This window comes from Helianthus annuus, chromosome 8 (genome assembly GCF_002127325.2).
Source record: "Helianthus annuus cultivar XRQ/B chromosome 8, HanXRQr2.0-SUNRISE, whole genome shotgun sequence".
In the NCBI taxonomy this organism is placed as follows: Eukaryota; Viridiplantae; Streptophyta; class Magnoliopsida; order Asterales; family Asteraceae; genus Helianthus; species Helianthus annuus.
In genome coordinates, this window is record NC_035440.2 from 162,014,317 (window position 1) to 162,037,907 (window position 23,591).

Here is a 23,591-nt window from a genome sequence, read left to right on the forward strand (position 1 = left end):
CAGCGAAGACACACCAGAGACCCAGCTGATTGTTTGAATATATGGCGCCGAGACCACGAAAGCGTGGAAGATTTCATTACAAGATATAACAAGGAATGTCTGGAGATCGGAGACGTAGGTGAAAAGATGATGCGCGCACACTTCATGAGGGAGGTCAAGTGCGATGATCTAATCAAGCGCGTAAAGGGAAGAGATGGAGGACCCAAAGATTGGGAAACCTTCAATGAGGCAGCCAAAACAATAGCACAAACCGACAAACAGCTGACCGGTGATGATCACCGTCAACGCGGATATACTCACAGTGACCGGCATAACAAAAAGGGCAGAAGCCAATCATGGAAAGCGTCCGGTCACAGAGAGATAAGCCCAGCAAGGGAAGATGCGCGCCACCCAATCAATCAGATAGCCCATCGAAAAGAAGTAAAAGGAGAAAACAGGGAGAAACAGTGGACACCATTGACAAAGACCCCTTCTGAGGTCTTGGCCACTGAAAATCACCAATTCAAACCACCCCTGCAGATGCGCAACAAGAGGGGTCAAGATCCCAATCTCTTCTGTGAATTTCACAAGGACACGGGCCACCTTACCGATGACTGTTTTAGTTTAAAGCAAGAAATTGAAAGGGCCCTGAGAGATGGAAAGCTCACTCACTTGGTAAAGGGCGGGAAGCGCGATTATCGCCAAATCCAAAGACGAGAGGAAGGGCCAGATAACAAAAAGCTCAGGAAGTTAGAAACCCACATGGTTCAGGGAGGTCCAAGAAGACCAAGGAAAAATTACAACAAGCGCGCGCAAGACGACACATGGCGTGAGAGACAAGTTATTTTCCCAGTCGTTAGAGGTGGTCCAAGAGAAAAAAGACCCATAGTCATTTCCGGCGTAATCGGTCACTACCAGACCGATTACATCTTCATCGACCCAGGGAGCACCGCGGATATCATATACGAACAATGTTTCAACCAGTTTGACCAAGAAGATAAAGCGCGCTTAGAACCAGTTGACTACCCACTAACTGGTTTCTGCAACGAAGCCGTTTTCCCTCTTGGCCAAATATCATTCCCGGTGCTGCTCTCAGACGGAAGAAATTCAAGAACAGAGGAAGTTACATTCATGGTGCTACCAGCTCACTCAAGACACGACATCCTCTTAGGAAGGGAATCCCAAGGAGACTTCGGTATGATATGCTCTGCGCCACACTCGGCTGTTGGGTTCCCAACAGAAACAGGCATAACATTAATATACGCAAGCAAAGAAGTTTTAGCAACGGATGAGGTCAGACCTGCAAAGGAAAGTAAGCCAGCACCGCGCGCAGAAGCAGAAAAGTGGGTACTGAATAGTGCACACCCAGAACAGACGGTTGCCTTAGGACCTGCGATGTCCGATTTAACGCGCGCGGCGCTCAAGAAATTGTTGCATGACAACATGGACGTGTTTGCCTGGACACCAGACGATATGGTGGGTGTTCCACGGCACATAGCAGAACACCAGCTAAATGTCTCAGAAGACGCAAAACCAGTAGTGCACGCCAAACGCCACCTAGGCGATATAAAACACGATGCCATGAAAGAACAAGTACTGGAACTGTTGAATGCAGGCATCATTAGAGAAGTCAGATACCAAACATGGGTGGCAAGCCCAGTGATGGTGAAAAAACCAAATGGCAGTTGGAGAATGTGTGTAGATTACAAGGATCTGAACAAGGCATGTCCACGCGACTGTTACGCCTTACCAGACATAGACGAAAAAATCGACTCTCTAGCAACATTCAGGTGGAAGTGCTTCCTTGACTGCTACAAGGGGTACCACCAGGTCCAAATGGCCGTTCAAGACGAGGACAAAACCGCATTCCGCATGCCGACAGGGCTGTACTGTTACACCAAAATGCCTTTCGGTCTAAAGAATGCAGGCGCGACCTATCAAAGATTGATGAATGAAACATTCAGCGATGCCATCGGCAAGTACATCGAAGTGTATATGGACGACTTGGTGATTATGAGCAAGGAAGAAAGCATGATGCTGGTGAACATCCAAAAGACCTTCAACACGTTGTGCAGCGTAAGCATTAAACTGAATCCAGCAAAATGCTCATTTGGCATGGAAGAAGGGAAATTCTTGGGTTTCATTGTCACAAAAGACGGCTTCAAAGTGAACCCAGATAAAGTTCAAGCAATCGAAAGAATGCCTTCCCCATCAAACATCAAAGAGATGCAAAAATTAGCAGGACGATTAGCAGCGCTCAATCGTTTCCTAGCTAATCACGCCGCAAAGTCCTTTCCGTTCATCAAAACATTGCGCAACTGTATGAAGAAAAGCTAGTTTCAGTGGACTCCGGAAGCAGAGAGTGCGTTCCGCGAGATGAAAGACTGCCTCATCAAACTGCCGACACTAACCGCACCGATCAAAGGAGAGCCCTTGGTACTGTACCTATCAGCCTCTGATAAGGCAGTTGGAGCAGTGTTACTTGTCGATCGTCAAGGTATCCAAACACCAGTCTACTACGTGTCACGAACCTTGACCGACCCAGAAACTCGGTACGCCATCATGGAAAAACTAGTCCTCGCACTGATCCATGCATCAAGACGACTGCGAAGGTATTTCGCTAACCATGTCATACATGTGTTAACAAACTACAACATTGGCAACATCCTGGCAAGGCCAGAAATCTCAGGAAGGCTAGCCAAATGGGCGATAGAAGTTGGAGGTCACAATGTGGTTTTCAGACCAAGACCAGCCATCAAAGGGCAAGTGCTAGCAGATTTCATGACAGAGGTACTTGACGATAAGGACCGAGAATGTAAAGCAATGGAAAAGGCTGAGAAGCAACAAGTAGAAGAACCGTGGTTGTTATACACAGACGGCGCGTCTAACGAAGACGGCTCAGGAGCACGGCTTCGGCTGGTAAGCCCCGACAAGCATGAGTTCACGTACGCGATACGCTTAGACTTCAAGAGTACGAACAATGAAGCCGAATACGAAGCTTTTCTTGCGGGCTTAAGATTAGCAATCAAAATGGGAGTCAAACACATCGAAGCGCACGTGGATTCCATGTTAGTAGCCGGACAAATCAACAGCCAATATGAAGCCAAGGGAGACGTAATGGCGCTCTATCTAAGTCAAGCGAAGACGTTGCTACAAACCTTCTATTATTATAAGGTGCACCACATAAACAGAAGCGAGAACAAACCAGCAGATGCACTGAGTAAACTCGCATCCACAAGCTTCCAACATTTGGCGAAAGATATGCGCATAGAAGTTTTGAGCAACCCATCTGTTCCACTCAGGGAAGTAAGCGTCATCCAAACGGGAACGACGTATTGGATGACTCCAATAATCATGTATCTTCAATCCGGGATACTCCCCGAAAACAAGGCTGAAGCAAGAAAAATCTAGTACAAGGCAGAGCATTACCAGATGGGCGATGGAATTCTATACAGGAAGTCATACCTAGGCCCATTACTGAGGTGCGTCGACGCTGAGGACGCAAACTATTTGATCAGAGAGGTGCATGAAGGAATCTATGGTATACATGTCGGGCCAAGAATGGTGGTGGCAAAAGTGATGAATGCCGGGTATTACTGGCCCGGAATGCATTTAGACGCAGTGAAAGAATTGAGGAAGTGTAGTGGATGCCAAAGACATGCGCCCAAAACGATGCGCCCTAAAAATGAGTTGGTCCCAGTCACAACCGCATGGCCCTTCCAGCAATGGGGCATAGACATGGTCGGCCCTTTCCCAGAAGTCCCAGGAGCGGTCAAATTCATAATAGTCGCAGTAGACTATTTCACCAAATGGTTAGAGGCAAAGGCACTTGCCTCAACCACGTCAAACGTCGTCAAGAGATTCATATGGGAACAAATCATATGCCGTTTCTGCTTGCCACTCAGAATCATCACTGACAATGGAACGAACTTCGCCGCAGACGACCTCGAACGATGGTTCAAAGAATTGCACATCGAACACACCTTCTCTTCGGTTGCGCACCCGCAAGGGAACGGTCAGGTAGAGGCAGTTAATAAAAGCATTGTCGACGGTATCAAAGCAAGGTTAGGCGAGAAAGAAGGGGCTGGGTTGATGAGCTGCCAAGCATACTGTGGGCCCACAGAACAATGCCAAAGACAAGCAACGGTGAGACACCGTTCAGTCTAGTTTACGGGTCTGAGGCAGTAATACCAGCCGAAATAGGATTACCATCTCCAAGAATGCTCTCCATGAACTTGATCGACAATGAAAAAGAAAGGAGGATTGATCTGGACCTCCTAGAAGAAAGAAGAGAGATGACGGCAATCAATGAGGCAAAATACAAAACGAAGCTAGAAAAATATTACAACTCCAAAGTTCGAGTCTGCACTTTCAACCCAGGAGACTACGTCTTAAGAGACAATGAGGCTTCCAACACAGAAAAACCTGGGAAGCTGGCTCCCAAGTGGGAAGGTCCATATGTTATTGATACAGTACTCGGCAAAGGGGCTTACAAACTGCGCACCATCGACGACAAGGAGGTTCCACGAGCTTGGAACACTCAACAACTTAGAAAGTGTTATATGTAAACCAGATATGTAACCGCAAAGGCTGAACCGCCAACACGTTTATCATAATACAAGAAGTGTTTGGCTACTTTTATTTCATGCAAATTTCTTGTCACAACTGCATATATTACTTTGGGCGTACACGAAAACATCAATGGCTCGACCATAGGAAACGTTGTAGACCTCTAAGGCTCGTCACAACCAAGTGCACAGCCGGGTCTGAAACACAACCAAAGCCTACAAAACGCCAAAACAAAACTTCGTGCCCACATAAACACAAAAATATCGATAGCAAGGTAAATAAACATTGTAATGCTCCAAAGCTGTACACAGCTGAGCTCACACAATAACCTGCAACTCGATCACTTCATAGTCACGAACCAACTCACGCACAAATACGACAGAATAAACGTTGTAGTTAACACAACATAACCTGTCAGCGCCATCATTCATTCGTGACACCTAATCAAAGTAATTCCACATGCACATATTATGATGATACCAAAATTAGCACAAACACCAAGGCAAATATTAAAATACCAAACATCAAACTTGATCAGTGTCCACACACATAACAGGTAAAACAAAATAAAATTGTTTAAACAGGTCATCAAAATTACAAGGCCGCCCAAGGCCATACGCGGCTCGCAGGCCGGAATCCACCAATCAGGAGTGGCTAGTACCAGCGCCTCCCGCCGCACTTGCGTCATCTCCAAGAGCTTTTTTCAACAAAGCAACACAATCAACCTTCCTAGCTAACTTCTCCGCAGCTTTAACGACAGCAAACTCCAAGGATGCAAAATCCTTACGTTTTGCAGCATATTTACCATCACAATCTTCCTTGTAGAGCTCGAAATGGTAATCTTTTTCATTATTAATAACTGCCTCTTTACCTTCAGAGAAGCCATACTTCCGACCACTGTTATAACCCGCCTGACCCAACTCGAACATGTAAGTAGCAAGTTCGTGAGAATTCACAATACGGTCAGCAAGCTGCAAACAAGCAAACAACAACGTAAGAGGAATCATCAAAACATACCAAAAAAGAAACAAAAACGAGCAAAGAAGTTACCAAAGGCACCCCGCGCGAAAGCAACCATCTGCAATCAGCAGATATCTCCTCAACAAGGCCATCAGAAGCCGCACACTCAGAAGTCTTTTGCTCCAGAAGCTTTCCAGTAGCCTCACACTCAGCAGCCTTTTGCTTCACAAGGAGTTCTAACTTGTCGATACGATCGACATACTCCTTCTCCTTTTTCTCAGACGCAAGGCGGGCCTGATGGGCTTCATCTGCTAACTCCTTCTTCTCTCCAGATAATCGAACAATTGCATCACGCTGAGATTGCATCTCAACATTGGTGCGTTCACAAGCAGCTTCCCAATCCTTCTGCTTTTGAAGGTTAATTTGTTTCTGTTCCTCAAGCTTCTGCTCGGCATCGGAGACCCTCCACTACAAACCTTTCTTTTCAGCATTAAATTTCTCTCTTTCCTCAGCCAATGCTCTCTTCGCATCCTCAAACTCAGCCGTCTCTTCCCCCATAGATTTCCAATCCCGGACAATTTCTTGAGCAGAGGCAAAGAAGTTAACTCCGGCGCGAACATGATCATCTAGCAACTCAAAGAGATTGCGTTGCTTCTGGAACATCCTTTCAGCGGGCGGAAGAGACATAGAAAAGAAGTCATGGCAGTTACCCAAATTATTCATTCGGGAACCTTGAGTAAGATTCCAGCAAGGCGCGTGCGGCAAGTCGTCACAAGCAGGATCGTGAGTATCCCACGAATCAGCACGCACATTCGTAAACTGCGGACTGCGAACCGCACCAGACGTAGCACCACCACCACTTGAAGGGCGCTTAGTATAAATGGTCTGACGTAGAGTGGCCTCACTGGACTCCACCTCAGCCTCAACACCCTTACCCCTATCATCAACACCTGCATCACCTGCAGTATCACCACCACCTTCACCCACGTTCCGGACTACAGTTTCGTATGTTTTCTTCTCCTTCTCAGCATCATCCCGAGGAGGGGTCAAGCCAATCGTCCTCGACGGAGGAGAAGCAGGGGGAGTGATCTGTGAAATATCCACCTTACGGGGTTTTTTGCCAGACTTTACTTCTGTCATAAAGCAACCACAACAGTTAAAAGTAACTCGAAGAAACATGAAAGCAATATACAACTATAAACACCATTACCAGGAGGAGCAGAAGCAGCAAATATCTCCTCCAAGAGATTCCTGCGACCTCCACTAAAAACACCCATATCTATTTCAGAATCGGAAGGCGCGGGAGGAGCCTCCTTTCGGAGCTTAGCTTTCTTCGCACCAAGAAGAGCGGCGACCTGCTCATCAAGCTTGCGCTTCTTATCTTCAAGCGCTTTTTTCCTCATATGCTCGGTCAAAGTAGCGCTGTCGTCTGGGTCAGACTCTCGAGTTTTCTCACCAACTCCTAGACCAGACAACGAATCAGAGACAACCACATAATCTAGACAAGGAAGAGTAGAGGGTCGCTTACGAGAAGTACCAGCAGTTTTGCCCTCTGCCCTTTTCTCCCCTCTCTCAGACTTATCAGTCCTCGCCTTCTTCCTTGCCTCCAATGGTGCAGAAGGATCAACAGGCATTTCTGCATCATCATCATAATCATTAACAACCTCATGAATAGGTTCCTCAACACCAGCCTGCGCGGTACCTGCACGCGCGCAATGAGAGGTTAGACCTTCAGGGGATTGGTCAGAACTTCCACTCGAGAGAACAACAACTTCCTCTCGAATACTATAAACAGGATCATCTTCATCATCTTCACCTAGAGAAACATTGGCATATTTACTGAAACTTTCATCAGTTGGGTGCAAGAAACGGCCTCGAATCTGGTTTAGCCACGTTGGCGTCCCATCTTCTTGGATGGCCTCCACCATGGCACCAGCAGCTTTCGGGTCCAAGGCGTTTATCAAACTATATCCAACTGCAAAAGACAAAGAAATAAGAAAAAAAACATACAAGATAATTCAGAAGTGCCTTAAGGAAATCACATACATTTGCCTTGATAACTGTAAACAGGAACACCTAAAGGATTCTTCGGCACCCACAACAAACTCATGCCGGCACCGACTAGGGCCATCTCCTCCAACTGAGAAATTGCAGTTGCCTTGTTTGTTATCTTCTTATACCAGTCTTGTGCAGCATAATCCGCCATAGCATCTACCTTTGGAATCCCCTCACCCACCAATCGATAATGCATATCCACAGGAATCACACCACGACAAGGTAGAAGAATTTCCGCTTCCAATCGTGCAAGCTCTTCAACGGAACGGAACAAACCGGAGAAACACCCGTCCGGGCGGTGAAAGAGTAAAACCCACTAGCATAAGTAACACTGTAAAAGACGTTGAACATCTCAAACGTCGGCTCAATACGGTAAGCCCTACAAACATACTCAAAATGAGTAATACGCGGAAGCCCAATCGCGTTGATTTGAGAAATATGGAGCCCATAATTCCTCAACACAGAGGCAGTAAACTTAGTAATCGGAAGCCTAAAGTTACCCTCCCGGAAGAATGCAGCGTATAAAGTCATGTAACCTGGAGGTGCATCCACGGCGGTGGAACCAACAGTTGGATATTGAGCCCCCCACTCCGGGCGAAAACCCATCTCTTGAACAAGATTGTGGAACTCTTCCTCTTTCCACCCAATAACTGCCTGGTCAGGGCCAGGAGGAACTTTCTCTTTGTGTTTCCTCTTCCTTTGAGAAGGATTTGCAGCAGACATAACGAGGATACTAAGAGGTCAAACGAAAATATTCGAACAAAGAAAGGAGGAAAGATGAAAGATATGGAGAAAATCAAACTTGGAAAATTTGAAAAAGTGAAGAAGAAGAAGAAACCGCCTCCTATTTATACCCATCGCATTTAATGCGATGGGTAGTGGGCCGTCAGAATCCAGGAAAAGCAAGCAATGGGGAAACGACACGTCAGAAGAGAGAGAAGACGTCACCTCTTTTTTCGGGAATATGGGTAACAAGGCCTGACAACGTGACAGAAAGTAACTGAAGGGAACTGAAAAGGCGCCTGTTCACCTCCGATAAGACAGGGGCACCAGACAGTCACATCAACATTTTCCCCAAGACAACAAAACTTCCATCAGAAGGAAACAATAAGTGCCATGCGCGATGCGCCATGCGTCCATTTGGCTCACTTTTTATGAAGTGCCAAAACCCATACGCCATGCGTCCATTTGGCTAACTTTTTACAAAGTACCAAAACCCATGCGCCATGCGTCCATTTGGCTCACTTTTTACAAAGTGCCAAAACCCATGCGCCATGCGTCCGTTTGGCTCACTTTTTACGAAGTGCCAAAACCCATGCGCCATGCGTCCATTTGGCTCACTTTTTACAAAGTACCAAAACCCATGCGCCATGCGTCCATTTGGCTCACTTTTTATGAACTGCCAAAACCCATGCGCCATACGTCCATTTGACTCACTTTTTACAAAGGGCTAAAAACCCATGCGTCATGCTTCCATTTGGCTCAAATATTTATAAATTACCAAAATTCATATGCCACAAAAACCACTACCCTTATAAGTCCAGAATCCCTCCTAGACGATCAACTCACCTAGAAGGCACACTGGACTGGGGGACTTGAAGAGGTATGGTCCCAATTCCCTGCCTACATGGCAGGGACCACACCTCCTTTTCGAGCACATATGGCGCCTACATCAGCAACATAACCCATAAGCTTCTAGAAGCTTCTAGAAAATGTCAAGGTGGCACCAAAGATGCTCTATCCGACAAGAAGGACAAACACGTGTCACCAGTCGCAGACCACCACATAGGCCTGCAACAAAACAGGGGGCAGAGCTGACAACTCCAGTACGAGGTTTCCAGCGTGGACAAATGTAAGCGCGCCACGTGTACCACTACACCGGCTATGGCAGAGGAGACCAAGAGGATATTCCCCTTGGTCAGACAGCTGGCGCGCAACCACAGCTGGCACAGCTGCTCCTCCCTTCTTCACACTCCGGCTATAAATAGGACCCTTCATCATCCAGGTTAAAGGATCTTGCTCTCTCATTTTTACACACTCAACACACACTGTTTATACTCCCTCAGAACAGTACTTATTCTCACGCCGGAGCCTGGTTAAGAGGGAAACCCCCATATTCCCCTCTTAACGAGACTAACGGTGTTGATGTTTTGCAGGATCTTGGTCATTCCAGCGAGTAAGGAAGGAGATTGAACCCACAGAAGGAATAACCCCACAGATTAACCTCAGTGTTAACCTGTGTTTCATCAAATAGGTTTCGGGTTTGATAATGGTCCGTCAGTGATTCAAATTTGCCGTTCAAAAAAAAGTGTAGTTTATATAAACCCATATATTATATGGTTTTAAAAAGGGATGTATTATTGGCTGTAACAGCCCAAAATTTATAATAGATTATTTATTATGTTTAAGAGTTTAATTTAATTAGTTAAGTCTAATAAATATGATATAAGTTTATAAAGAATGAAATATTTACATAAGAATGACAACATAAATGACCACAAAAGCAACCTTGAGGGGTTGAATATGTAAATTATGATGTTAAACATAAGAAAAATGAAAAACCCAGTGTTTTGGTGGGTGTATGTCACGAGCAGAGGGCAAGGGAAAAGGGAAAAACCCTTCTCCTTCAATTGAACTCAAGATTCAGCAAATTGGTGATGGTTTTAAACACAAATCGAATGCATGAGCTTAGTTACTCCATAACCTAAGTGGTTTGAACATAAGGTAAGTTAAATTTTATGTTTTGATGTATGTTTATGAAGTGGGTTTTAATCAATCCGTGAAATTATATGAAATTGAACTTGTATGTGAGTTAGATTCATCATATAGAAGATGTTTTATGCTTGAAATTGATTGGATTGAAGGTTTGAGAAGAAACCCACTTGTAGTAGTAAAGATGATGATAAAGATGATCATATATGTTCAATAATTGTGAAATGTTGGTGTGTGATGTTGTATGTAATGAGTAAATTTTAGTTAATTTGGATATAGTATGAAAATTATATGATTCTAGTTGAAATTGATGATCTATGTTAAGGATTGGGAAGAGTATGCAATATAAGACTTGTACATTGTGCCTTGTATGTTGTATGCACACCAAGTGTTTGATAAAATGTCTAAGTGACAAAAATAGTAGGAATCATATGCACATGATGGATAATATATGTAGAATGTGATAATGATGTAATTTATAATAAATTAGCATAAAGAATGTGTTTTACATGGAGAACAATTGGGAAATTAGTTGATGAAATGAATTAGTAAGAAACATGCACTAAAAGGTAGTATTATATGCTTGAAGGTGATGCATGCCATATGTGGAATTAAGAGTTGGACATGATTAGTAAATGATCACGTAATAGATACGAAGCGTATGAACTTACTAGCAAGTAGAGATGGTATAGTTATGTAAATGAGCTAATCTTGAATGAGGTATTGGATAGTAAATCAACATGAGAAGTGCGACTTAGATATAGTTCATATGGTTGAATGAGTATAGCACTATGAGTATACCATATGTTAGTTGAAACTTTAATGAAAGTCGAATGTGAAATGTAAAATGATATGATCGTTCATATATATAATTTTATATATTAACAAGAATGTGGATGCAATGAAATGAAAGTATAGGGATCATATCAAGATGGATGGAAGCATGAAGGGCTAACGGGTCAAGAGGACATGGGGAAGCGAACGCAAATACGGATGCGTAAGGTAAGTAATTTCCCGGACTCCCTCTTTAGTAGTAAAGAGATTAGTTGCATAATAAATGTTAGAAGTTGTGTTGAAACGTGAATTTGATGATGATATCAAGTATTAGTATTAAGTGAGTGATTTTCCGGAATCACTTCTTAGTTTATTAAAGTAAGGTTATGTGCTAGTTATTTAAGTATGGTATTGGAGTTTAGGAAGGTTTGAGTATGTAGAAGTGAAGGTTTCCGCTAAGTCGACCAAACGGGTCAAAATGAGAGTTAACCCATTACAGTATGATTTGCATAAGTTATGACGAAGGTATTATAACCGGGTCATGGAACTAATTTCTTACAAGTGCGATAACCGAGAAATGGGGACATGGGTTAATGGTAAAAAGGCTTAGTCTTGAGTTTAAACAAAAGAGTTGTTTGATAAAAACATGAACGGGTCGAATAATTTGTAAATGAATATTAAGCCAAAAGCATATAAGTTAAGAACTTCCTTAGTTTGGATGTTAGATTTTGAGTCCATTTGATAGAGGACCAAAATATGGTCATGTAGGAAGAAACGAGAGGTTAAACGGGTTGAAAGTTATGCGAATTTAGTTTATGCGAAAAACGAAACAACACAGCAGGAAAATGAATAAACGAGGGGCCGTCGCCGACGCCCAGAAGGGCCGTCGCCGACGGCATGTGGGAATTGAATTTTGGCCGACGGCCTAGTTTCCTGTCTACGGAGCTTTTGGACGACGGAGGTGCGTCGCCGACGGCCAATATGGGCGTCGGCGACGGTGCCAGAGTTTATGTTTTCTGTTTTCTTCCATATGTGAACCCGGTTGATCCAGTTCGTGTCCCGGCGTTCCGTTAAGCTCCCGAATGGACCAAAAATCAAGTTTCTGATGCATTTTTGATAAAGGAAAGGTATGTATGTTTATAACTCCACGTGTACGTATGTAGTGGGTTATGTAGTTATGCTTAATAATATGTAAGAATGTTGAATGTATGTCTAGTCGTAGGAAGGATAAGTAAGTACGTAGCTGTGTATGTAGATATGTATAAGGATATGTATGAGTGTACGTACGAATGTAGATGTATATGTATGTGGGTATGTAAATACGTATATGTGTATGATTTAGACACATTGATGATTAACGTTATTAATGGTGTACCACGAGAATGATAAGTAATGCAGGTACATTCATGAAGCCTCACCAGGAAATGGATACGCAGATGTAAATCTTGAAGTTGATAAAGAAAGAGATGTGAGGTGTACGTGAATGATCTTGTTTATACATTATGTGCTAATGTTTGAATGTATATGGTGAATGCAGGTTGTACGGGAGACGGAGGATCATCAAGGTATAAAGATCGAGGACCGAGTCACTTGAGGGATTGTACGGGGTTGTCTAAGGATGTAATTTGTTGTACATAAGCTATGATTTATTCTATAATTGAGTCAGTTGTTGTATTCTATATAAAAAGAGTTATTTTAAAAAGTAAACTTTCAAGTAAGAAGCATGGTTTATAATGTAAGAAATTTTTATGGCAAGGACTTCCGCTGCGACTTTCGTCAATTACGTGTTAGGGCGTTACAAGTTGGTATCAGAGCCCTGGTTTGAGAGAATCAAGTACAAGAGGATAGGTACTTGAACTCGAACCTGTGTGCTCTTATCACAAGAAACCCGTACAATCCGAGACTCGACCAAGATCTAAAGGTAGAAGCAAAGGTAAGTACGTGCTTAAGTATGTATTGGAAGATAACTAACTATATGTTATGTGTAAGGTAACCATGGTTGCTTGAAAAGAATGATTTGTGGATGCGGTCTAGCACCGACGCCAAGGTATGTAATTTGACATATTGACCCAAGTACATATGTTTAATATATGTAAATACATGTGATGGTAAAACCTAACAGTGAAAGGAAAAAAAAATTTTAAGTGAAAAATAATGATAAGAATGGTAATGAAGTTTTGGAAATGTTACACGTGCCGAAACCTAATTCTTCGGACATAAGGTGACAACTACACGAAGACACGAAACTAGTGTGTGGATTGTGTACCTGGCCAGTACACAAGAAACGCATGACTTTCGTGAGCCCGTGATAATTGTTACAGGTGTGTCCGATAGAATTAAGTAGTAGGTGGACGTGAGGGTGAAGAGAAATGTAAGACTCTCAAAAATGAGAGTATGAAATGCTATGTTAGAATCCGCGAGACGGATTCGAAACATGAAATGCTATGTTAGAATCCGTGAGACGGATTCAAAACATGAAAGAAAGGTATGAATGCAATGCTTGAATCCGCGGGACGGATTCAAGGGATGAAAAGCCTGAATGCAATGCTTGAATCCGCGAGACGGATTCAAGGAATGAAATATGCGAATGCGAGCTTGAATCCGCGAGACGGATTCAAGGAATGAAGGATAAGAATGATGCAAATCCCTGGCGGATTTGGTTATGATAGCGAATGCTATGATAAGCTATGTAAGTCGACCGGTTCAAGTTGAACAAGTCGAGTAAGGATAAGGTACCATCCGTCTAGAACGGGTGGTCGTGAATGCAATAACGAATGTATGAAGTTCAATCCGTTATACGGATAGAACAAAATATTTATGTTGAAAGCAGTTAGCCCAATGTGACCGGGTCGTAAGTGGTATGCTTGAATCTCATTATGAGAGTATATGACATTACCCATTTAATTGGGTAATCGAATACGTAAAAGAAATAAAAGTATATAAGCGAATGGAACTAAAACGGTGGAATTGTAAGCGAAATAAGTATTATGACTAACTTTTAAAACGGGAAGGGCAAGTGTTTGCAAGAAAACACTGAAACAGTGAAGCGATGAGATCGCAAGCATGTCTGAATTAAAAAGGGGTACCAACATGTACTCCGATACGCATATTTATATATATATATATGTATAATAAGAAATAAGTGACAGTTTGACCTTGAAAAGTCAAACTGCAGAAGCTAAGAAATAATTTAATTTCAAACCGTGGGGCTGCTAGAGAAGAAAGAAAATGTGTAGAATAGTACACCAAATAAGTTATAGAATTACGAAATAATGGCTATGTATCTACCTGTCAAGAACGTGTCAAATAATAAGAATGATATATATTAAGAAATGGCCATGTATTGACCCGTTATGAATAGGTCTAACACACTAATGTCTTACGAAGGAATTGAGAAAGTATTAATATATAAATAAGGCGATGTGATAAACATTAAGTCTGAATGAATCGAATGGAATGCGTAAACCCTAATTTTATAATGAGATTGGCAGGAATCACGATGCGAAGAAACTACCTAGAACGGTGAAAGAATGCTCATGAATGAAAGCTTATGACGCCCGATGGACAAGATCAACCCTATTAAGTTATGGATTCATGAAGGAGCAAGTCAACTCGGGTTGTTACACGTTGATTTGTTTCAAATTACCGAGGTTAGTAAATGGTTTAACTTGTGGATGTTAAATAGAAAGTTACATATTGAATAATACTTCTATGCGAACTGGTGGTACTGTATTGAGTGATCGTAACTGTGGAAAACTTTGATAGAATATAAGAGACGACAAGCATCGATAAGAAATGCTAACCTTGATGCTCGGCTTGTTGGCCATGTTCATTTGAACAAGGCATTGTAGAAAAGATATGCATGGCATAAATAACAGTAGTAACCATGGAAATAATGCTTAGTCTTCGTGTTAGGTACGGATAAGTAAGTTTGAGGAGGGTGATTTTAGTTGCAATAATAAGTCTATGGATGATTATAGTATGCGTATGATAATATATCGACCCCTCCTAAGGGCTTTAAGGTGATCAGAAGTAATAATAGTAATGGAATGTTTAGGTTGGCTCGTAGTGAACAAAATGAAAGATAGCATATGGTGTATGAGTAGGATGAAATAATCGATTTATTTCGATTAGTAAATAAATGAATGTAATATGCTTAAATAGGAAGCTAGAAACAAGCCATAGACTTGGGTTTGCTAGATTAATAATTGTATACAATTGGAATAAATTCGATGAATGAAACGTTAGTGATGATAGGCGTTAAGAGCTAGTAGCATAAAGTGAAAGACACTAATAAGAGCTCTGGAACAGATTCTGGGTTTCATGTAATTATGGAAGTAACTTACATAATTTAAGAATGTAAGGACAATGCGTACAATCATGTTTAGGTATGAAACGAACTTCTGACCAAGATCCCGAATGTATTCATGTTGTGATGAGCATCGTTAATGAATAGATGAAAAGATAAGAGTAGGTATGAGAAAGGTTTCGGGGACGAAACCTCCTTTAAGGGAGGTAGATTTGTAACAGCCCAAAATTTATAATAGATTATTTATTATGTTTAAGAGTTTAATTTAATTAGTTAAGTCTAATAAATATGATATAAGTTTATAAAGAATGAAATATTTATATAAGAATGACAACATAAATGACCACAAAAGCAACCTTAAGGGGTTGAATATGTAAATTATGATGTTAAACATAAGAAAAATGAAAAACCCAGTGTTTTGGTGGGTGTATGTCACGAGCAGAGGGCAAGGGAAAAGGGAAAAACCCTTCTCCTTCAATTGAACTCAAGATTCAGCAAATTGGTGATGGTTTTAAACACAAATCGAATGCATGAGCTTAGTTACTCCATAACCTAAGTGGTTTGAACATAAGGTAAGTTAAATTTTATGTTTTGATGTATGTTTATGAAGTGGGTTTTAATCAATCCGTGAAATTATATGAAATTGAACTTGTATGTGAGTTAGATTCATCATATAGAAGATGTTTTATGCTTGAAATTGATTGGATTGAAGGTTTGAGAAGAAACCCACTTGTAGTAGTAAAGATGATGATAAAGATGATCATATATGTTCAATAATTGTGAAATGTTGGTGTGTGATGTTGTATGTAATGAGTAAATTTTAGTTAATTTGGATATAGTATGAAAATTATATGATTCTAGTTGAAATTGATGATCTATGTTAAGGATTGGGAAGAGTATGCAATATAAGACTTGTACATTGTGCCTTGTATGTTGTATGCACACCAAGTGTTTGATAAAATGTCTAAGTGACAAAAATAGTAGGAATCATATGCACATGATGGATAATATATGTAGAATGTGATAATGATGTAATTTATAATAAATTAGCATAAAGAATGTGTTTTACATGGAGAACAATTGGGAAATTAGTTGATGAAATGAATTAGTAAGAAACATGCACTAAAAGGTAGTATTATATGCTTGAAGGTGATGCATGCCATATGTGGAATTAAGAGTTGGACATGATTAGTAAATGATCACGTAATAGATACGAAGCGTATGAACTTACTAGCAAGTAGAGATGGTATAGTTATGTAAATGAGCTAATCTTGAATGAGGTATTGGATAGTAAATCAACATGAGAAGTGCGACTTAGATATAGTTCATATGGTTGAATGAGTATAGCACTATGAGTATACCATATGTTAGTTGAAACTTTAATGAAAGTCGAATGTGAAATGTAAAATGATATGATCGTTCATATATATAATTTTATATATTAACAAGAATGTGGATGCAATGAAATGAAAGTATAGGGATCATATCAAGATGGATGGAAGCATGAAGGGCTAACGGGTCAAGAGGACATGGGGAAGCGAACGCAAATACGGATGCGTAAGGTAAGTAATTTCCCGGACTCCCTCTTTAGTAGTAAAGAGATTAGTTGCATAATAAATGTTAGAAGTTGTGTTGAAACGTGAATTTGATGATGATATCAAGTATTAGTATTAAGTGAGTGATTTTCCGGAATCACTTCTTAGTTTATTAAAGTAAGGTTATGTGCTAGTTATTTAAGTATGGTATTGGAGTTTAGGAAGGTTTGAGTATGTAGAAGTGAAGGTTTCCGCTAAGTCGACCAAACGGGTCAAAATGAGAGTTAACCCATTACGGTATGATTTGCATAAGTTATGACGAAGGTATTATAACCGGGTCATGGAACTAATTTCTTACAAGTGCGATAACCGAGAAATGGGGACATGGGTTAATGGTAAAAAGGCTTAGTCTTGAGTTTAAACAAAAGAGTTGTTTGATAAAAACATGAACGGGTCGAATAATTTGTAAATGAATATTAAGCCAAAAGCATATAAGTTAAGAACTTCCTTAGTTTGGATGTTAGATTTTGAGTCCATTTGATAGAGGACCAAAATATGGTCATGTAGGAAGAAACGAGAGGTTAAACGGGTTGAAAGTTATGCGAATTTAGTTTATGCGAAAAACAAAACAACACAGCAGGAAAATGAATAAACGAGGGGCCGTCGCCGACGCCCAGAAGGGCCGTCGCCGACGGCATGTGGGAATTGAATTTTGGCCGACGGCCTAGTTTCCTGTCTACGGAGCTTTTGGACGACGGAGGTGCGTCGCCGACGGCCAATATGGGCGTCGGCGACGGTGCCAGAGTTTATGTTTTCTGTTTTCTTCCATATGTGAACCCGGTTGATCCAGTTCGTGTCCCGGCGTTCCGTTAAGCTCCCGAATGGACCAAAAATCAAGTTTCTGATGCATTTTTGATAAAGGAAAGGTATGTATGTTTATAACTCCACGTGTACGTATGTAGTGGGTTATGTAGTTATGCTTAATAATATGTAAGAATGTTGAATGTATGTCTAGTCGTAGGAAGGATAAGTAAGTACGTAGCTGTGTATGTAGATATGTATAAGGATATGTATGAGTGTACGTACGAATGTAGATGTATATGTATGTGGGTATGTAAATACGTATATGTGTATGATTTAGACACATTGATGATTAACGTTATTAATGGTGTACCACGAGAATGATAAGTAATGCAGGTACATTCATGAAGCCTCACCAGGAAATGGATACGCAGATGTAAATCTTGAAGTTGATAAAGAAAGAGATGTGAGGTGTACGTGAATGATCTTGTTTATACATTATGTGCTAATGTTTGAATGTATATGGTGAATGCAGGTTGTACGGGAGACGGAGGATCATCAAGGTATAAAGATCGAGGACCGAGTCACTTGAGGGATTGTACGGGGTTGTCTAAGGATGTAATTTGTTGTACATAAGCTATGATTTATTCTATAATTGAGTCAGTTGTTGTATTCTATATAAAAAGAGTTATTTTAAAAAGTAAACTTTCAAGTAAGAAGCATGGTTTATAATGTAAGAAATTTTTATGGCAAGGACTTCCGCTGCGACTTTCGTCAATTACGTGTTAGGGCGTTACATTGGCACACCTTGGAAAATTAAATGGACACCTTCAAAACGCATCGTATAGGCCTATACGATGCGTATTAGGGTTGGTTCAAACTTCAAGGTCAGTCAAAGGCTGACAATGTCCCCATTATAAAAAGTATTACGCATCGTATAGGCCTATACGATGCGTATTAAAGGTGTCGATTTAATATTCCAAGGTAGCTTTCTGTCACGCGTGCGAAGAAGCAGCACTTTGGACGGAAAACTACACGAGACAGATAGCGTGGTATGAAACGATAACGAAGCCTAACATTGACAGGACAGTGAATTATATTGATTTATTTGTATAGTTAAAGAAAAATTTATTTGTATAGTTTATTTCATTTGTTTATTGACACCACAGTGCATTGTATTGATTCATTTGTATATTTAGAGAATAATTTATTTGTTTTATTTATTCTAATATTTACCTTCTTGAACATTTTCAGTTTGTTTTCACCGTTCTCTCATACCATTAATATTTTTTTCACTAATAGAAAATCCCGAAGAAGTTTACCAAAGATCACCAGAAGCAAACCCTGTCGACCAACAATGTCCTGTTAATTGTTTCAGATGACAAGGTTTGGCCTCTCGGTTGGACGGTGTCTGACGACGGTAAGCTCTAGCTGCAGAAGGGTTGGCTTGAGTTTCATAAGCATTATTGCTTAAAGTTTGGACATTTGTTGGTCTTCAAACATCTAGAAAAATCTATATTTCATGTTAGAATATTCAACCCGGAAGAGGTGATTAAGGTAAGCGTGCCATAAAGTTGCATCTTTAGAGACCTTTAAATTGTTGGGGTGTGATTGTTCAAACAATATGAATGCATGCAACGAATTTGACAACTATGACAACTTATTAAAAGTTCCTTCGACTCACGGCAACCGCACGGGTAACAACCGGTACTGCTGGTGGTCTTCTTTCATGTTTCCCAAAATAATTTGAAGGCACACAAATTTCAATATCATTTTGGTGATTTTCTGAGTGTTTGTAACCTTCGTTTGATTCTGAAGACGATAACTTGTTATATGTATTTTTATGTATCAGCCTGCGATTTCTTCTGGAAACCGCCATTTACGTGGGCCCTATTGTCGGATCTATGAATCCATGGGACTCACTTGAATCGTCTTCGATGTAATGATAGTACGGTTAGTGGATGTAAATTGCTAGGGTGTAACAGTATGATTTCAACAAATCTTTTCAACAATCAGTAAGCAAATACACAACGGTTCTCCAACTCCAGATCAGTAATGTAAGGAGAAGCGTTAAGATAACGGACATCCATCACGCTCAAAAGAAAACTTGTGTTTCCCATAGCCACCATTCCCATAGTCACAAACGATTGCGGTTTGTATTTCCCATAGCCACTGTTCCCTTAGTAAAAAACAGTTACGGTTTGTAATTCCCGGTTGTACCGCGAGTGGGCATAAGATCTGTGACAACCCGAACTTTCAAGGTTCGTGCCGTTTAATCTCGTGATACTAACTTTTTATTATTCCTTGTTTAGATGAAACTTGTTATATGTTATATGCTATTATAATCCTGTAAAATCTGAACTCACAATATAACCCCGTTAAACAGTATGCTTTACATAACCCCTTTAGCAACCACTTCACACTTTAGCCCACACATGCTATCATAGACCCGAATCACCTAAGCCCAGCTCACCTTTGTGTCGTTTGTCTCACTTCGGCCCAGCTCCTTCGAAGCCCAAACAGAAATAAAACTCAAGTGGGTTCGGCCCACTTGTTCCGAACATATATAAGTCTATGTTTCCCATGCATCTCTCATATTAACACAAGGGATAGGTAAACCCTAGCGCCCCCTGGTGTCACACCCTGACTTTTGCGGAAGTGTGGTTATTTGGTGTGACTTCTTAATACCATAGCACACAATCATAACAATGCTATATGATAAAAACACGAGATGTTCATCCATTAATTAAAGTGAGAAAATACCACAACACCATTGTTTGAAAACATCGACACTTAAAATAAGTTACAAACCATGACAAGTTTAACTGAGTTCACAAGGACTCAACAAAAGTACGTAATAAAACCCAAGTTTAGAATTATGTATCCCGTCTAGGAAAGGAATACACCCCCTAAACTCAACAACCCCGGATGACATCTTTATTCAAACGCAGCTTGACACAATGCATACCCCGCCAGATCCACTAGTTCCCTGAAATACATGTAGTTTGAAAAATCAACAAAAGTTGAGCGAGTTCATGTGTAAGTGAGTATGTATAAACCTTTGTAAACAATGTATGTATGTCCCGATATGATTGCAAACAAGGAAAAGATCACCAACGGTTTGCAAGGCAACTGATATGTGTGACGGTGTAGGAAGACTCAAACCTAGCAAAGTTGTACCGGGCTTCCGGCTAGAAGACATAGTCACCACTATGGGCCGCCCCGGCCTCATGGGTGTGGGCTCGCTACACCCAAATAGATCTATCACTCATGCCCCTCGGTCCTGATACGAGGATTAATGGTCCCAAGTATCCGCCTACCCTATCACATGATCTATGGTTCTTTCCTAGGCTAATCATACCAATAGTATTGTAAGTATCCCTTTGTAACATACAGTTTAAAGAAACGGGGGACATGAACTCACTGTGGTGCGTCTCCTGCTCGTAACTCAAGCTATGTCAGCTACACGACAACCTACAACGTACTAATGTCTATTAGACGAACGGGCCGTGCCTTGGCTTAGAGTTTAATGTTTTGAGTTGCGTTTCTTATGTCTCCGAATACTATTCCAAGTATAATTATTTGCTAAGATAATAATTATTTTAACCTTGAATTATATTTAATTTTGGAATAATTGTGTAAGCAATATTCTTGTATTAATACTTCACAAGTATTTTAATTTTCATATTTCCTTCCCAAGGATGGGGGTATTTATACATGTGTATTCTAGTTCCGAAATTATATTTTTAAGTCTAACTTAGAAATATATATAACCTATTTACCAAAAATAATGTATTCCAAAACATATATATTTTTCTCAAAAATAATATATTTTCACTTCTTTAGTTTCCAAAATAATAGTTACAAAAAATATATGTGTAAGAGTATTTTCTGGAATATTTTATAAGTCACGTTTTTGCGTTCGGTTTCACAATATCAAGTGTGTCACTTCAATATTTATTCCGTGTGATTTTTGGTATTATTTTGGAGTTGTAATTTCATGGTATTTGTTAGGTTACATTATTTTACCCTAAAATAATATAACTAGTTCACCAAGTAACAAATATCCACACAAGCGTCTTATTAATAAATATATATTCTAAATATATATTTGTCCATCTGACCGATTGGAAGACAACACTGTTTAGAAATAATCAAGCCTTATGTATTATTTTCTTTTGTGGTCATGGTCCATGAAACAGTTGTAATTGTTGTTTATAAATAAATCTTTTATTTAACATCGCAATATATATATATATATATATATATATATATATATTGATGTGGTTGCATGTATAAACAACATATCCCCTACAATACCGACAATCAAGGAATCATATTCCTTGAAGAACATACTACCCCCAAAAATTTCTCCCACCTTATGATCTTGCGTTTTCCACGAAAATCATAAGTACCCGTTTCCTCCAAGGAAAACGAAGTACAAGGCGCAAGTTACAACTCTAGACGAATACCCAATCCTTGATAGGATACCTAAGGGTATTTCCGTAAGTCCTTAATTGTTGTATACCTTAATTCGAATGTGATGATTCCTTGTAATCAAAAAAATCGAATTTTGGAAGATTATCCTATCTTTCAGATAGATGCTTGAGGACGTTGAAGTCCATCGACTTGGTTCCTGGTATACCTTGAAAACCCATGTTCAAATCGTCGTCAAGTTAATAGCAATCAATGACAAGACAATAACAAGTTAAAGGTCAAGTTAAACAATTATGTGATTATGTGCTTATGTACGTTTTTGTGTGATCCAAATTTTTGTTATCCAAATCCTCGTAGAATCTTCCATATCTTCATATAAGGAAATGCATAGTAGGATACCCAAAGGTACTACCTTAAATCCTTAATGGGCTTCTATGTTGTAGTTAAGTCCCTTGGATTATAAAGTACTATTCCATAATTAGACCGCTTGAGTGGTCTAGTTAAACAGATTGATCCAAAATTATGGTTAGGAATATCATGTGATGTATAGCCGAAAGGACTCCATAGGTGGTCTAATTAAAGAGATCATTTATCGATCTAATTAAAAGAACCCTATGGTGGTTTAGTCACACTCATCACAGGTTTGATTTTATTCCCCTACACATTATGAAACGCACTGTGCGGACTATGCAAGGAATCACGTAATTATGGACGCGTACATAATTATGGAATTTAGTGCACAGAAACCACAACAAGTTTTGTCATGTGTCTAGAGTTAACCCTATTCATTTCCATTTCTGATGAAGCAACCGTTGAAAATGACTCCGTCCTTTCACTTTCGTTTCTGAAGATTGTCCGTTGAGGAAATGAATATCCGTTTGTTTATCCTTTTCATTTCCGTTTCTGAGGAAGCAACCGTTGAAAATGACTCCGTCCGTTCATTTTTGTTTCTAAAGATTGTCCGTTGAGGAAATGAATATCCTTTTATTTATTCCTTCATTTCCGTTTCTGAGGAAGCAACCGTTGAAAATGACTCCGTCCGTTCATTTTCGTTTCTGAAGATTATTCATTGAGGAAATGAATATCCGTTTGTTTATTCCTTCATTTCCGTTTCTGAGGAAGCAACCGTTGAAAATGACTCCGTCCGTTCATTTTCATTTCAGAAGATTGTCCGTTAAGGAAATGAATATCCGTTTGTTCATCCTTTTCATTTCCGTTTATGGTAAAGCACCCGTTGAAAATGACTCCGTCTGTTCATTTTCGTTTCTGAAGATTGTCCGTTAAGGAAATGAATCTCTGTTTGTTTATTGCTTCATTTCCGCTTCTAAAGAATACTCGTTGAGGAAAATGACCATGTCCGTTCATTTTCGTTTCTGAAGAATGTCTGTTAAGGAAATGACAGGATTATGCCTTTCATATCTTTGGTGGTTATTTGACACAAAGTCACAGACAGACTCCTA

At 40.2% G+C, this 23,591-nt stretch overlaps 2 long non-coding RNA genes across 4 annotated transcripts; both read left to right on the top strand.

The window, feature by feature from the left end:
• The first annotated feature begins 10,139 nt into the window (after window positions 1-10,139).
• Window positions 10,140-14,674, top strand: LOC110910690. Of its 2 annotated transcripts, none has more exons than XR_002576391.2 (4): window positions 10,140-10,287; window positions 11,189-11,277; window positions 12,587-13,096; window positions 14,541-14,674. It is a non-coding gene; the product is annotated as an uncharacterized LOC110910690 (long non-coding RNA). The 2 variants fall into 2 exon arrangements; XR_002576392.2 differs by having other exon boundaries at window positions 11,194-11,277.
• A 1,110-nt stretch (window positions 14,675-15,784) lies between these two features.
• LOC118481101 lies at window positions 15,785-18,394 on the top strand. 2 transcript variants are annotated; one of them, XR_004864391.1, is made up of 3 exons: window positions 15,785-15,930; window positions 16,832-16,920; window positions 18,230-18,394. It is a non-coding gene; the product is annotated as an uncharacterized LOC118481101 (long non-coding RNA). The 2 variants fall into 2 exon arrangements; XR_004864392.1 differs by having other exon boundaries at window positions 16,837-16,920.
• The last annotated feature ends 5,197 nt before the right edge of the window (window positions 18,395-23,591 follow it).